Raw genomic sequence first — 17,751 nt, 5'->3', positions numbered from 1 at the left:
TTTAATACTGAAAACGGTGAAATATGTTTTAAAGAAATTCTTTAACACATTGATGGTCAATTTACGGCCCAGTGGGGCAGGGAATAATCTAGAATTTACTATCTATGGGTCCCTGAACTCGCATATTTTAGACCAATGAGTCCCAGGCCAAAATTAATGAGTCCACCTTGAAAAAGAATGGGTCCTACATTTTTAAAGATACCAAGTAGCTAACAAAATGTGTCTAAATCACATGCACTAGCTCAATTACTATATTTGCATTAAACTTTTAATAATCTCAAAGACATGTTGAAACCAAAAAAAAAACAAATTCAGGGTTATCTCTATCTTGTTTGCCTTCACATAGGCTATAACATTATCTGTTACATGAATGTAACATGTTACAACATTTCAACTTGTTTTAAATCGATGATAATATTATTGTTAACAACTGAATTGCGAGCTTGATAATATTATTGTAAACGTCCGAATTCCGAGCCGTTGACCTACCGTTATTAAAGTTTAGAGTTGTTTGTTTTAACACATTATTTCGGAGACTTTTTCTGTATTATTTATGACTAAGTTATAAAAGTTAAAGCAGGTTTTCATCCGGGGACTAGAAAATATCATAACACACTCTATTTGAAAGGTCGATTCTAATTGGTTCATATTTTACAGCAGCGGCTCGACTAGAGCCAATCAAAAGACTTGTTGCAGTTTTCAAGCCTCATTCAGTTAAACTCAGCATTCAACGCTTCACTTTTGACTCATACCGAAGATGGTTCGTACTCAGGGCCCTCAATCTATCAAATCTGCCGCCGAATTTCGGCGGCAGTCCCCCCACCTGAAAAGTATACTTTTTTCCCCTTTTGTAGGGGTAAAATTCCCCCTAAAAAAAATAGATGTGTCTAATGATTATTAGTGCTGCAACAATACGCCAAAAACCGTATTGCAATATATTGTCAGTTCAAAAACCTGTATTGCAATATATCGCAATATATTGCTAACTTGTACCAAAATTATAATTTGCCAATTACCCAATAATCCCATAAATTCCAATTTTAAAGCAAATTCAGGTAAATATTTACTATAAATGTTCTCAAAAATAATAAGAAACACAAACATTCCCAAATTTTCTTAAGTATCAAATACATTTTTGCAATTGTTACTATTTAAAGATGTGGTGAAATAACGTCCAACCGGGGCGTTTTTCCCACTGAACACGCGTAATTCAGCTGACGTGATATTCCCGTTTTTATACAACACAAAATACACCCATACTTTCCATGCGACGTTCTACATGTCTGTATAATTTTCGCGCGCTTTTTATTGAGACAAAGGATAAAGCACTTTTTATTTGACGCTATAATTTTTTATTGTCGCGTTAGCATTCAAATTTGGAAGCGTGTTTCCGAAATTCGGATTACAAATAATGCTCAAATCAGAATCGAACGAAACATTTACAGCTGTGCGCAATTAATTCAACGATAATCTGTTCAAAAGCATCGAATGAATGCTCCCATGTAACAACGCTACTCCGTATAATACACTTTTTAGAATGCTTTTTTTACGTAAAAAATAATTTACACTGCTTTGTTTTGTTTACCTTTTTATCATTATTTCGGATGGCTTTTCTGGACGAAATGTGAATGAATTTTTGTAAAATGTTCGTACCGGTATGATGAAAATCATATCGCAATACAATATGCGGATTGCGTATTGCGATATATACCGATATACCGGTATATTGTTGCAGCCCTAATGATTATTATATCTCAATTCTATTTCAATTTTATTTTTTCAAACATACTAAATTATAAAAAATGCAATGAATATAGTGCAAACATGTACAAATGAAATAATGAGAGAGTAAGTAAAAGAATCCCCCAAAAAGGGAAACACCGCGAAATTTCCCCCTCCTAAGGGCTGCGGACCCCTTCCCCCAAAGTAGTGTGAGGGCCCTGGTACTTATCGTGATTAGCGTATGTGTTAACGGATTTGTTTCAGCAATGTGTCCGAGTGGACGCAAATATTTAAAAACTATGCGTCTATTTCGATATTTGTGCGTCATAGACGCGGGACGCGCATGTAGATTATTCACTGGTGGGGCTGGATTGGTAATTGTCGGCTCAAGTACTACTTACATGTACCACGGGTACTCTTAAGTATACTTACATGTACCCACGTACGGTAAATATACTTAAACGTACTCGGTTGATATACATGTAAAGACTGTCCCTAAGTTGTAATGTAATTTGTATTCCCGCACAAAATCCGATGTCGTAAAACGCTTTACCGATTACCGTAAAACGACATTGTTTACCTTAAACAAACTTCTCTATTTTTTAAAAACTGCATCAACATGTGTTGAGTATGAGTTTCGATAATATGGAGGCCATTCAACAGAAAATTGACAAACATGTGAACATAATTAATTTTAAACAAGATGTGTTTGTGAAACACAATGTCCCCCTATATGATGTTTGACCTTGAAGGATGACCTTGACCTTGTGAAGGATGACCTTGACCTTGTGAAGGATGACCTCGACCTTGACCTTTCACCACTCAAAATGTGCAGCTCAATGAGATACACATGCATGCCAAATATCAAGTTGCTATCTTCAATATTGCAAAAGTATTCATGAAATAAGTGATTTGGGCCACATATATTTGACCTCTGACCTTGAAGGATGACCTTGACATTTCACCACTCAAAATGTGCAGCTCCATGAGATGCACATGCATGCCAAATATCAAGTTGCTATCTTCAATATTGCAAAAGTATTTATAAAATAAGCGATTTGGGCCACATATATTTGACCTCTGACCTTGAAGGATGACCTTGACCTTGACCTTTCACCACTCAAAATGTGCAGCTCCATGAGATACACATGCATGCCAAATATCAAGTTGCTATCTTAAATATTGCAAAAGTATTCATAAAATGAGCGATTTTGGCCACATATATTTGACCTCTGATCTTGAAGGACGACCTTGAACTTTCACCACTCAAAATGTGCAGCTTCATGAGATACACATGCATGCCAAATATGAAGTTGCTATCTTCAATATAACAAAAGTTATTGCAAAATGTTAAAGTTGGCGCAAACAAACCAACAGACAGACCAACAGACAGGGCAAAAACTATGTCCCCCACTACTATAGTGGGGGACATAAAAATAGCCTACAACGACGGATTTAGCGTAAAAACTCCTGGGTAAGGTTAAGTATACGGGGCTCGCGCTAGGGGGCGAAGTGAGCGACTAAGTCGCTTTCTTATGCCAAACGTCGCCTAAAATTTAAGAAATAGTAGATAAACAGCGACTTCCAGTCTCCCTCTCATCGGAATTTGTTAACATCTGGGTTTTTTATGTCAAGGTCTGACTCAATTTTCCAATACATTCTGCCCCAGCCCGGAGCGTGTCGCTATTGTGCGGCAGGTAATTTGAGGTTAACCCCGCCCCGATTCTCCCAACCTCTGAACTTATCTAATCGGTGATCAATATTGGTCAAGTAAGCATTCAAGTCACATGGAAGCTGGCCAATCAACATCGAGTTCGCTCACACATAATATTGGGTCATTCATGAACAGACACTGTATACTTGGAAATACACAGTTGATAGTGTCGTCTGCCAACGCGGCTGATGGAAAACGTCGTATTTAAAGATAAGCAAATAAAAATGAGCCTAACAATAAAAAAATTATTTTTAAGTTGATCACTTTACATTTCTACCGACTATCGATCTGAATTAACAAAAGGATGATAATTAAATAATAAGATCTATGTTGATGATGTTACACCTTTCTGCCGATTATCGTTTGAAATTAAAAGGTGATAATGAAGTTGATTTTTACCCACAAACTATGCTTTTGTAAAGCAATATGTCAATTAAATTGTATATTAATGACGTATTTGCTAGGTTTCCGATTTTCATTTTTTTGCTGTCAAACGATATGCACAATTTGGTTCATGTGCGTAACGCCCACAATATCTCGGACTGTCGTTTTCGGATACATTATTTTTTCATCGATTATAATTTAATTTCGAAGTTCTTAAAAGAAGAAATAGAATGAAGAATACAGATGGGGTGATGCGGACGATGTGGTTTATCATATTTCGAATTGTATTCACATGAAATCGCAATTGGAAAGTCTACAAAAAATAACAAATAATTATTAAGAAAGCATATGTTAAATGTCATATTTCAAACATGAATATTTATCACGTCTGACAGTCTTATTAAGCTTATTTTATCTACTGCTTCATAAACATATTATCTTTGAAATACTTTAGTCTGCATAATATGATATTTACATCAAAATGGATTGAATATAGAGCTAGTAAAATTTTAGTTATTTATCTGTCATGTCTATTATTACTAGGTTAATTAGAACTGCTGGAAAAATTAAGATACACAAAAGAAATATAATTATGTGTACTACAGTGGTATACTTCAATAATGTGATACACATATATGTGTGTTGTAACGCCCTACATGCAAATCCTTGTGTCTGAGTCTCTCCACTTCTCCCTAGAGTCTCCTCACTTCTCCCTAGTCTCCTCACTTTTCCCTAAATCAGTGTCCAGGGAGAAGTCACTTCTCCCTAAAATTTGAGCCCAGCGTGAGCCCTGGTATATTTACCGTACCCGAGTTACATGTAAGTATACTTAAGAGTACCCGGGGTACATGTAAGTAAAACCCGAGCCGACAATGACCAATCAAGCCCCAATTAGGTTATAAGGAGCAAAGTTGTTTGTGTTAATCGTGCATTTTGGAAATGAAAATGAAATGTTGTCACTCTATTCTTTAAGCGGTATCAAAAAGAAACAGCACCATTAGTCCAGCAACTTTAATCAGTTTCCATATTTATTTGTCTTTCCAAAGATAGGTTGGCTTCTAAACGTCCAGAGAACCACCAGGCACCATTATTCAATTTATTGTTTAACCCTGAATAAATCAATCATAGTGTATCAATATTCCAACATTAAGTTTGAAACGACAAATACTAAGTTGGCGCCCTTAAACACCCAAGATACAATAACAAATTATCAATATTTATAAGTCCTGCCTCAACTCAAATGTTAATTTTATAATTAAGCAACTAACAGGTGATCGGAGTTTTTGACAGAGAATTAATTACAAGAAACACCGTCCAAATGATTCGTAAGTTTCGAAAGAAATTTCAATCAACGGCTTGCAAAAATAATTACATTTCAAGCATATCAACAAACAAATTCCCAAATGACGAAATATAGCGGCTGTAAAAAAACAACATATTGTTATTTTCACGTGTTGCATTCGTTGTAAGATTTGAACTTGAGGATATCGCAACCGAAAAGTAAAATGTCGGCGTTTAAGGTGAAAACTAGGTCATGTAGTTTTCGATGTTTTCAGCAACTACTTTTTACAACTTTAACACAGTATCTCTTATCTATATAACTACTGTAAATAGACAATATAACATTTCGCTTACCAACTAATGACTTTCAGTTAAACAACGTTTTCCAATTTTAATTATCCAAGGAATTTCCGCGTATAGATCGTAGCGTGTGACATCATTCAATACCCACAGTGCATTATAGACGGTCTAAAAATAGCCATGAAAGGTGCGACAGGTAGGCAAATTACTGGTTCCGCTTGAGTAAATCGCCAGGTAAAGGCTATTCGCACATTATCGCTGCATCTAATTGGCGGGTATTGTTGTGCAATCTGTCAACATACAGAAATAATAAAATAAGGTTTGTTAGAAGCAAAACATGCGCTGAAGTTCTTAGTTATGTCATCTGTTACACCAAAACGTATGTATTCAAGGCTGTAAGCGGGAAAAGTAAAACGCGCTGCAAATCAGCAGTACCTCATTGTAATATTCTGTTTTAGCGCCGGATAATATATTTTTTGTGTTGTATTTTTTGTGTGTCCACATACCGCAACGATCTTGGCAATCGTAGCATAATTATGTAAAACTATACTTTAATAATTATATAAGTAGGACAAATATTAGCATTGCCTATCGGAATCTTACAAACAATCGTATATAATCTCAGTGCAGTTTCAATAAGCAACATTTAATATGTAAAATATAAAAAATAGCATTCCGATTTTCGTTTGTCAAACAGAATTTGAGTTCATATGTTAAAACATAGTAACTCCATAATATAATCGAAAACACACACTCGCTTTAAAATCTAGAGATATGAAGACTATGTGTGTTTTGAGTTGCTTACAGACACAGACAAGATTAGCATTAGAGATCAATGGATAACTCGTAATCCAAATGTTTGAGAAATTAATGTTGAAAATTCATATGAAGCGAACGATGTTGAACCAAAGATCGATGCATGTTTATGAAGAGATATTTGCTAAAAGACATATTGTTTTCAAAAATAATCTATGAAAGTACAAAAAATTGTTTTAACGACACTTTAAGCGTCGACGCTGTGATGATAACAACCATATAATTATTCTTATAAAATAAGGTTCATACTTAATTGCCTTTTATAATAATACTTATTTCTATTGATTAAAAAATAATGCAGCACCAAAAGTTAATCGATATTTATATTATCATTCCTCGTTTAAAAAAACGATATGTCCATTTATATAGACCTTTCACAAATAATTGAAAGTACCGGTAATCGGCGTAGTATGGACTGTTTTGTATAGAGCGGAATCCTGACCTCCTGTATTGGATTGTCCCAGGTCACAAAAGTGCAAGCTTATGTACCAAGAGTGACAGAGTTGAGATATAAGCGAAACTGTTAATTGAGTACACTTGATGTTATGCCACTTTATCAAACTGTCGCATCAACAGACCGAACATTAATACTATGTATAGCGGTTATGATATCTCACACAAATATGTACGAATGTCTGTTGTTGTTTTTTTGTTTCAGCTTTCTTGAGGGTAAAACAGAAATATAATAAGCCGGTTATTCAATGTTTCAGTCATTGAAAACAAAAGCGAAAATTTACCACCCTTTTCGCTGTTTTGCTATTCTGTATGTTTTGGAAGATTAATCATTGAAATCCACTTTTGGTTAAAGTATACAAAACAAAACCAACAAATATACTATATAATATAAATAAGTCTTCAATTCCATATCAATGTAATTATTTTTTTAATAATCTTTTTTAACGAGTTGTGGACAGTCTCGTGAAAATGCCATATTTTCACCGCCCAATGATAAAAAGGAAGAAAACCTAATTCATTCGCCGCTCTATTGAACGATACATCTCTAAAGTCAATAAACAACACAAACAAAGTAAGTTGAAACGTAGAGCTCAATTTAGCAGCTATATAAACATATATCCTCTAAAAGAAGACGCGCCGATATAAATGTGAATACATTCACAGTATTTAAAGGACCTGTTCATAAATCGAAAATTGCACATTGCCCAATGTTTTTTGTTGAACACTAACTGGAAGCAATGGTATTCTTGAAAATTTTAATATTGTGTTTCTTCCTTAACTAAAATCCGGCAACTGAGTAAGGCAACTGGCATACTGTAGTTACAAAGGTACTAAATCTGTCCACAAATCGGGTTATCGCATCAACGGAAAGTTGCAATTGCATTTTAAATGCAGTACTACAATATAACGATGCATTTGTTTATAATAACTGATCATAAAATAACTCGAAAATATCAATACTTATTTTAAGAAGGATAAGTACTATAACTTTTTGACCGACCCGCATGCTTTTCTGAATTGCTAATGAGACAGTCAACGGTGAGGCTAAGCACACGTCATACTGAAACTAAACATGAAACGTATATGCGAAAACGAAACTACGTGTATTTAAAAAGAACATTGTTCCTATTTATGGTAAAAAGTAATAAGGGGAATACAACTTCGGATTATTCGACCAGAAAGCACAGGACAAAATACTGTATACATAATTCATAATAACATAATAAACATCATTGTTAAGGCCGTTTTTTTTTCTGGACCTCTTGGAAAACACGTGTAGCAGCGTAGTTATAAACTACTGGCAACATTTCCAAGTTCCAGACTGATAAGCATCATAGATCAGTGGTTGATATTGTGAACAATTTATTCATACGGTATAATCAGATGCTTTTTTTTCTGAAAAAGAAATGATATTTCGGTCTTTACTAATATTAAAGTTATCATTAAAATGTGCAGGATTCTAAAATTCCTGAAAAAAATACCTGAAATAAACGCCGATAAGTTTAATGTTTACCGCGGAACCATGCTTTGTAAGTTTGTAAAATACGAGCGTTTAAACGAAGGTTAACATTAATTCATGGTCCCAACACTGTCAATTTACAAAAACGTTCAAAGGCGAGTCCTTTTGACTGTTTCCTGAGTTTGTGTTTCATGTAGAAATTAAGCGGACACATTGTGTCTTAGATCCTGTTTCCCACTCAGAGGCAAAGTGAAAATGCCTATGTGCAAACAGCATAAAACCAGAACAGCCTGTGAGTAACTCGCAGTCTGTACAGGTTTTATGCTGTTTGCTGCTCATCAGTATCTAAGTGGTGGAAATGAAGCCTTTAAAACTTGAATCTAGTAAGAAAGGTCTTAAATCAAATTTCACTTTTTAGGGACTACTAATTCGTGAAAATACGTATCTAAGTGGTAAAGGGTTAAAATCTGTTTCCCACATTCTTTCTACAAATGTGAGACTCGCTATCATCTTATCAGTACATGGTTACCATTCACTTGTGTGTTTTTAATTGAATAATTTATTTGAAACGTCAGTTTAATTAATTTTGTGACTGGTTTGTGACGAGTTGCATGCGAATGTCACTGTTTTAGGACCATAATAATTATTGGCATAGATTACAACAATAATATAAATGGCTCTGCTACAAAAATGCTATGACACAATATATTCAAATAATGTAAATAACATTAGTGAGTAACGCCAAATATATCTAAGACATTTTTATACGACTGTTCGATAATATTTAGCTTCGATGCCCGCACGTTTTTCTATGTTCTACTGTCATGACTGTATAAAACAAATAATGGACAATATTTTTCCGTAAACATCTTTTTGCTCGTATCAAAAGAGCACTTGAGATAAAATCAATTGAACTTAACGCCGCCTTGAAAAGAATTTCGAGTAATGTATTGGGCGTATTCTTGTTATGGGATGAAATAAAGGCAATGATAATTGTAGTTTAATAGCCAACATAACGACGCTGCGCAGTTCAACGTGGAAATAATATATTCGTCTACACCCGCATTAATGTAAGTGTCAATTACAAGTGAAATCACAAATACTTTTAAAATGAGTCATAATTAAAACAAACTGAACAGGTCACATCCACCTACAGAGTTAACAACAGGAAATGGCGGTTACGTTGATTCATTAATTTATTTCATTTCGATTTCAGTGAAAATTGTAACATGAACATAAATCTGTATGAATAGATAAGCGGTACTCTTGATAACAATTAATGGTGTACGCGTTTAAAAAGGATGCAGGTTAAACTGTACTTACAATATTTGTTTTAGGGCTTCAATATTCTCTTTTCGAACACAAATTAATCCAAAGTAAACTGACGAGGTACAATAAATCCACTCACACAATCCTCAGTTTGGGTTTCGATTGAAATATTTTAATGAAAAACATGTATACATTCATATTCGACTATTTTTGTTATTTTTAATTACTTCACAAAACACACATTTTAATACACAATTTTTATTTTACACTAAACAGGAGGTGTTTATCAATACATTCCCACAAATTCATGTTTAATTAACGAAATACACTGAGTATCAATTATTCACGAGCCAGCAATTTCTAAATCTATTTGGTGTATCGCTGCTGAACTACTACTGTACTATTAAAGCCAGCAGCTAGCGAGGGTCGTTTCAAAAGTATCAAATATTAATACCGTGCTAATATTGTAGGGTATGCGGTCATATATACATTTAAAAATTTCGGATTCAATAGTGCCTGAATAAGCACAGTGTTGTAATGCTATCGCGTTAAAATAAACAATGTTATATTTAGAATATGCTTATAATGTTTAAAGTAATTTTTGTCTTCATTCCATTCAACGCTAAATATTTTTGAAAGCATGGGAATCGTTACACACCATTCTCCCAATACAACTGCAAAACAATTACTATTGTTATAAACATATGCATGCTTATAACGATTTTTAGGTCAGGTTTTTACACAGTGTCAATCGATTTCTTATACTGACAATGGACCTTCACCCGTGTCCTTCTTATTTGACAGAATCTAGGACCTTGCACTTTACACGCCTTTTCAACATGACTGTCACTGCCAATATATTCGAAAAAAATATTACAACTTGAACGAGTTATGCTTTGGCAATTTATAACTGTGAACTTAATAATGGGCAGATGACCCAGTCCATATGCGTGATATGCTATCGCACAACGATTTTCACTTCTCTCAAGGTAATTTAAAATATATGCATGCTGCAAGAAACGCTCTAGACAGAGTGTTTGGGTTTTTACCTACATTTGACGCTTTCAACTCTGACATTGACCTTTGGCCAAGGAGCATTGTACCTGGGTGCACACTACTGCTCACAATCATTGTCAATCAAAGGGGTTGCTTTCTTGTATTTGACATTAGAAAATGAGTAAAGGAAATTACATGCGGAGACATATATCGGATCAATCAAGCAAGCGACAATTTGTCGCATTTATTCTTATTCCTGGTGATTTTTTTTTAAATAAGCCCCTGCTGAACGAGGTTCACGGCAAAGTGCTTAGAATTAAATTCTATTCTATTCTATAGAATATATATTCTAATGAAACTTTGACACTTTATTTTGAAGTTTACCTTTTGTCATGACCTTGAATAGTAACCGTAACCTTCGACCTATGACCTTGACACTTGAACTCAACACACATCACGATTATCACCTCTATACATGTGTTTGATATTTTTTTAAATCAAATTCAATCAATTCTAAACGAAGGTATCGCCTAAACAAATTGGTTAGATTAAAATTCTTATATTTGAACATTTTTCATAAATTACAGTAACCTTGTACAATGTGCTGATACGTGCGCTCAGCGCTCAGTCTTAGTTGTCACTTTTACCAAGTGATTTGAACATTCATCCATACTTGTCCGGTCAAAGTTGCGTGTAATTATGTAACCTTGAAATTATGGAGTTTGTGACCTTGTAGCCTGATACTTATGAGCGACACTTGGCGTCCTCATGTGTATCACTTCAGCAAAGTGTTTAGAAAACCCATCCAGCGCGGACAAAATAATACTCTAGACAACGTTTGTGCCGCATGCAACCAGCCCGCCCGATTGACTTTTACAAAATGCAACTTTTTTTCACATGGACGTATTAAATTAGGAAGCACCAAATACCAATGCACTTTAGGCGCAGAGCGGAATTCTATGCTTTCAAGGTCTTTCAATGCAGCTGATTAGTCAAACCAAACAAGCGACCTTGCAAGGAGTAGGCGGAGTGCTGAATAAGTAGACATTAGGGCGACGTAGGAGATGTATGCATCGCTCCAGTGAATTAAGTTTGCTACTTTCTTGCAATCACACCTTCCGAATAGGCGATACTAATAATAATTTTAACCGTGCAGACATGCGGAATAATACTTTCGCACCAATATCAAATTTGTTTGAAGAGTGAATACACATGAGTCATTGCAGGCACATCTTCACGAACTTTGCCTCTCAAAAATTATGAATCGAAAGTAAACTAAAAAAATGTCAAAATGTTTACAGAACAATAATTTCACGGATTAATCTTGAAACAATGTCAATAGACTAATTTAATAATTAAGTAATATGCACGATAAGAAACATTATCACTAAATTTGTACTTACTTTTTGTTATGTTTCTAGCATAGAAATAACTTAGTGTAGATAGTCATGCAATGATAAATTGTTCAGGTCTAACACTACGTCAATTATCAAACAAATTCAGTGCTGTAGGTTGTGTTTCTTTTGGCGTTCGACAGAAATCCGATGCGTCTTTTCAAATTATTAAACAAACAACAAAAACATGTCCACCACTCATTGTTATAATGTATGTGAATATCATCAAACAAGTTTGGTTCCTGGTAGTACTTTCGAAAGACCTAACAAAACATTTATATCTTCACATCAAATACGTGTATTAATGACCATTTACTGCAAGCGAACTCAAAAAATTGTAGCCATCAGTCCAATATCGTTTCCGAAAAGGCTGCAATGTGCATGAATTGTCTTCATAAGCCTATTTATGAGCAAATTGTTCTACTACGAATATGAACCATATGGATGATATTATTACAGAGACAAATACATGTACTTAATGCATGGGTTATTTGTCTTAACAATAAACAAATATTATTCTTGCATTAAGTAAAAATTCCTATATATTTGTCATTATGCAAGACAATCTTCGTAGTCTTCAACCGTAATAAAAGGAAACAGTTGAATTGTGTACGTGGTTTTGCGTAGCACTTTATAAATCATCCAACACGTTATTTCAAACTCTAGAATAACAGGCATGTTTTGTTTAGAAGTTTTCTGCATTTTTACTTTGTTATTTACGCAAAATAATGTTCTGTATATAAGAATCATTGTGCGTCAACAAATGAACAATAATTTTTTGACCGAAATCAGTCATTGATGTGCAGTTAACGAATTGAGTTTTATCATACGCAGTTAAAATACGGGTACGAAGAGAGCATGCCCTTTCATCCACATTGACAATGGCTTGAGATTCAATTTTCTATTTACTATTTACCAAATTAACATTTAATCAAACGTTTATGGAATACATATATTGAAGAAATTGAAATACATGTATACTATTGGGTCTTTTTGTAACTAAGGGCGAAAAAGAGTTGTCGTTCGTTCGTACGAATGGCGATTGTAAAGGTCAAGGTCATTCCGGGGACATGTTACGAAGGTTAAACTGTATTACATTGTTTGGAGGCGAATGCAAAAGGTTGAAGATACGGCCCATAATCAGTGACTCAAAATAGAAACACTATCCATCTAGCACATTGCTGCAACTTACACAATTGATTAAAATCTCGGTTCGAATGTCTATCAGAGTGGATTAACCTCTAAATACAGAACGTGATCTTAACATGTTTTCAATTATCACGTGTGTTTCAAGAATGGTTTAAATTCTTAACACGATTGATATGCGTTTTCACAGATACTCCCACATGAATTTAAAATAAAAGTCCTCGATATATGGCAGCAGACCAGGTATTTCTGACATTTTCAACAAATACGGCTTCTCGCCATGACAATAGCTTAACATTTTCTATTAAACCCGTAAATATATATTTATATTTGAATTAATACGCTGGGGAAATATTGCAACCATAATGCTTAAATGGTGTGAACAATAATTCGCAATGCACCTTCGTACAATCCTGTAATTTATTATACTGTAAATTTGTGAGCGAAAACATAAAACTCGCACACCTGTAGTCGATCCGCAAATCGTAAGCTCTACAGAAACTTTGCGAAACAAACGACATTGAAGCTTGTACAGCGTTCAAAGCAGCAATGTCATCAGATATAACATGGCATCAAATTGTTGCAATTTTCATAGCGGTGGTAAAATCTACGACATCCTTGATTAAATTGACACAATCGCCTTACAAAAGGGACCCTTCTGTTAAATGTCGACAATGGTATTGTTGCAGGATACACGTTACAGTCACAATTAATGACATTGGGAATGAAGTGTAAGTAAAGAAAGAATGGTGAAAATATTGATTTAAAATACTTTTAAGAAACCTTTATTTTTGGTATCTGTATGATACATAAGCCATATCCGTTGATGTCATACAATTACCGATTATATGCTACGCACAACTTACTACAGTTGTTAATGCTTATGTGGAAAATAGCTGGTTAAAAGGTAAGATATGGTTGATTGGTTTGCAATTGATGTATTTTTAAGTATTTTACATCATGCAATGTTTTTAAGCACTTTACACCCAATTTTTCTTTGCAAATATGACAGGGGAACATACATCGGTTTCGTCGAAAAAAGCTCACTATTTTCATTCATAAGTCACGAGACTTTCATGCGACAAAACATCGTATACATAGATTTATTTTCACTACGAAAAAGGTGCATGAGTTAAATTTGATTTGAAGTCCGGATATATTTTTGTGATATGCTAAATAAAATTGTAACTAGTAAGTGTTATTTTTGTAATTGCGTATTATGTTTATTACTTATTTTTTTTATAAAATTATAACTATTTCTAGGTTTCACAAAAGAAGTACAGGTGCTATTCACCTACTTCCACGAACAAATCTTATGACAATGTGTTGCTGACAAGGACCCCTATTAAAACCACTTCCAGAAAGTATGGCATACCAGAGGATGTCAGGTTCATCGCATACAGGAAAATGAATATGAACAAAACAATAAGACAAAGTCCATGAAATTGAGCAAAACTGAACAACCTGAACCTTCTGAAACTATTAAAGAATTATCACCTGTCTCTGCTATTGATAAGTCCTCAGAGGATGAGGCTGACACAGACGTTTGATGTGTGTGCAACCAATTCATGCTCAGTGCTGTTATCTTAGTACTTAACTGGTGTTATTTGTAGTGGGTACAATGATCTTGGTGTGGACATTGGGTACATCTTATTCTAATATATTGTACCCCAGTGAGAGTTTTCAGGAGGGTGATGTGTTTAAGTTTCCTCACTTTGTTGGTGAGGAGTTAAATAAGATAAAAAAAAATGTATCTATGCAACTTGTTGAAAACGTGTTAATGATTGACATGAATAAAATTCAAAACCTCATTTGATTACATTAATATAAGATCCATATTGCTTTAACAGTTATACAAATGTAAGTACAACAATCATGTATTCAGTCTTCACAGGAGTGATGGTTACATTTAAAGCAGGCAACCAATCAGAGGCGTCGTTTTATGACACTCTAAACAAATATGACCATCGTAACAGTAGCATAAGACCATTTCTTTTATCAACGAATTTTGGTTGATAAAACAATCAATTTCATTGAAAATGTGTAAATAAAAGGTAAATGTATAATGAAAAAAAATATTAATGACCTATATCCTTAGTTAGAGCAACATGATTTCAACACACTGCTTAGAGGCGTCAAATTATGGCACTCGAGGAAAATAATGTCCTTAAAGAAAACCTACGTTTAGTAATAGTGCACATGTGTCACACGAAAGCTCATGGGTTACCCACGAGAGCTTATGTCATGTAAGCGAATGGGAGTAAACAAACTAGTTATACCATATAACAGTACATAAACGAAACAATAATAAAAGTTCAAGAGAAAATGATCAATTGCATTGAAATAAATATTATAAAATATGAGAGAGCATCTGAAAGTGCACAAACATTAGAACCTGAGTTAAAAGAATGAAAATATGTCACGTGAAAAATCTTAATTAAACCGACAAGCAATTAATTTTTACATGTTTAGCATATTTTTTCCACGTATACATACCTAAAAATATACACTTAATGCATGCACACCTATTAAAACAATCAATGTAAGCACGACTTTTAAAGCTCATTGAAAAACACACAGTCATGTTAACAGAACATGTTATTTGGATCTAATACGGAATAGAAAAAACAAACTCTAATGTAATTTAAACGCATTCATACAAATATGTTATCACGTTATTCGTCTATCTGTATATTTTCAGCGAGAGCATGCATAAACAATTAATAAAGTTAATGCAGTTATAATTAATTGCACGCAACGTTTTTGACTTAAGTGCTCGATGAATCATAGGCATTACAACAATATGTATAACGCGTAATATAGCTGAATCATAGGCATTACAACAATATGTATAACGCGTAATATAGCTGAATCATAGGCATTACAACAATATGTATAACGCGTAATATAGCTGAATCATAGGCATTACAACAATATGTATAACGCGTAATATAGCTGAATCATAGGCATTACAACAATATGTATAACGCGTAATATAGCTGAATCATAGGCATTACAACAATATGTATAACGCGTAATATAGCTGAATCATAGGCATTACAACAATATGTATAACGCGTAATATAGCATGCTCTGCGCTGAGTGATAGAAACAGCCGATGAAAAGAATATTTGATAACATTTGTATATTTCAAAGTTCATCAGATTCACACAAAAAATTCTTTAATGATAAACTCGAACATGGTTAATATTCGGATTATGGTAAACGTTTAGTTCATCGGCTAGATTTGTAATTCAAACTTTTGCAACATTATTCGATGCATATTCAATTTTCTTAAATTTTTGAAGTTGTGTGTTTGTGTTTATATATACTTCTTTGCAAAATGTTGTCAAAAGTATATATGATTAATCTATCTCTTAGCTTTACACTAACAAACAACGCCGAACGTATAAACACGGGTAGTCAGATCACTTTAATTTAAGAAATATGTAAACTGCTTACTTTTCACTCGATGTACGAAAATTTCCGCCATTTCAATTCATCCCTCGAAATCATAAACATGTGCTCTTTCAAAACGCACATAAAATAATTTATTCAACTTGAAACGCTGCATAAAAAACACGACCCATGGAGCGCTTTATTGAAGACATATAACACTCTAAGTGACAAAGGGAAGTTTGTAATACGCGTCCATAAGACGTTATTCAACGCGCTAGTTACATACCAGGCTTAATAATCACATTAGCAATTTTGTTTACAATATATTTTCAGTATCGGACAGATTGCATGTATAAATATGTACATACCCCCCCCCCCATAATCAATTGAAAAAAAATGTATATATCTCTCCTACGTGTCGATGAAACATATGTGTTGTTGATTGTAGGAGTTGTTGTTGCTGACGATGATGTCGATGATCATAATGAAGGTGAAGGCGTTGGTGTATGTTATGCATTTGTAATGATTGAAGCGTTGAAGAGACCGCTATTGATGTAACATTGAAGGCTATTAAGTGGAACGAATTGAAGCTACTTTAATTAATGTGTATTAAAATAACCTAAAATAACCGTTATCACTTATCTCAATCTGGAATACCGGTATATGCAAGCTTTGTTGTCTATGATAGCAATATATGATCCTATTATTTACTTAAAGAATACTTATGCCCAGCGAATTGGTTCTTGAAGGGTTGATGTTTTGATAATGCTAGCAGACGCAATAATATTCATGTTAAATTTTTATGCAAAAATTCTATCAATTTGTCTCTTTCTTGATCAGACCAACAACAAACATAACTTACAGTTTATTTTTGTATTTCAATACTCGTATGCAGCAACGAGTGCCTCCGTGCTAAAATTTGACCATAATCAATTTCATTTTAGGACGATTGATTTGCATCTAAACAACACATGTTTTAATGTGTAGGCGGACAGTTTAGTAGGTATGTTTTGTTCAGTCCGTTCGTCAGATTCTTCTTCTGCTTTATTTTAATACGTTTCAACAGAGCGTGAAGGACATTCGATTTGATATTCAACAACAAAATCTGCACGACGTGTATGCGTGCTTTAAAAGTACTAATTTCGCTACACTTGGGCGTGCGTACAGATAAGATAGTGAGATTACCGGTACATATGTACTTGCGCATGAATCACTACTAATAAACAAGAAGTTAACTTGTGGAAAAGGTAAACATTTTATCTGAACAGACATTTCTCAGTATCGACTTGAAATTTCTGTTAACATAAGGATAGTAAAAATACGCCTTTGTTCTTTTATGTCTCCATTTGCATTGAGAAGAACGTGAAACTTGAATGCCGATACGTCGGGCTAACTAAACAGCCAACGTCCTTTAT

General features: G+C 34.0%; 1 protein-coding gene across 11 annotated transcripts in view; it reads right to left on the bottom strand.

The window, feature by feature from the left end:
- The window catches only part of LOC127874128 (protein 4.1-like), a 180,930-nt gene that overhangs the window by 80,594 nt on the left and 82,585 nt on the right, over window positions 1–17,751 (bottom strand). The window contains exon 1 of one of the 11 annotated variants that reach the window (XM_052418288.1): window positions 16,400–16,531. The exons of 8 other annotated variants lie outside the window; for them this stretch is intronic. The gene's annotated coding sequence lies outside the window, so the exon portion shown is untranslated. Of the gene's footprint in view, window positions 1–5,455; window positions 5,613–9,455; window positions 9,794–16,399; window positions 16,532–17,751 lie in introns of those variants that run through there. 2 more of the 11 variants (XM_052418286.1, XM_052418285.1) reach the window with 2 other exon arrangements.

The sequence above is a fragment of the Dreissena polymorpha genome, chromosome 3 (assembly GCF_020536995.1).
Source record: "Dreissena polymorpha isolate Duluth1 chromosome 3, UMN_Dpol_1.0, whole genome shotgun sequence".
Lineage (NCBI taxonomy): Eukaryota > Metazoa > Mollusca > Bivalvia > Myida > Dreissenidae > Dreissena > Dreissena polymorpha.
Note: the sequence above shows the minus strand (reverse complement) of the source record. Positions and strands in the feature narration are given on the sequence as shown.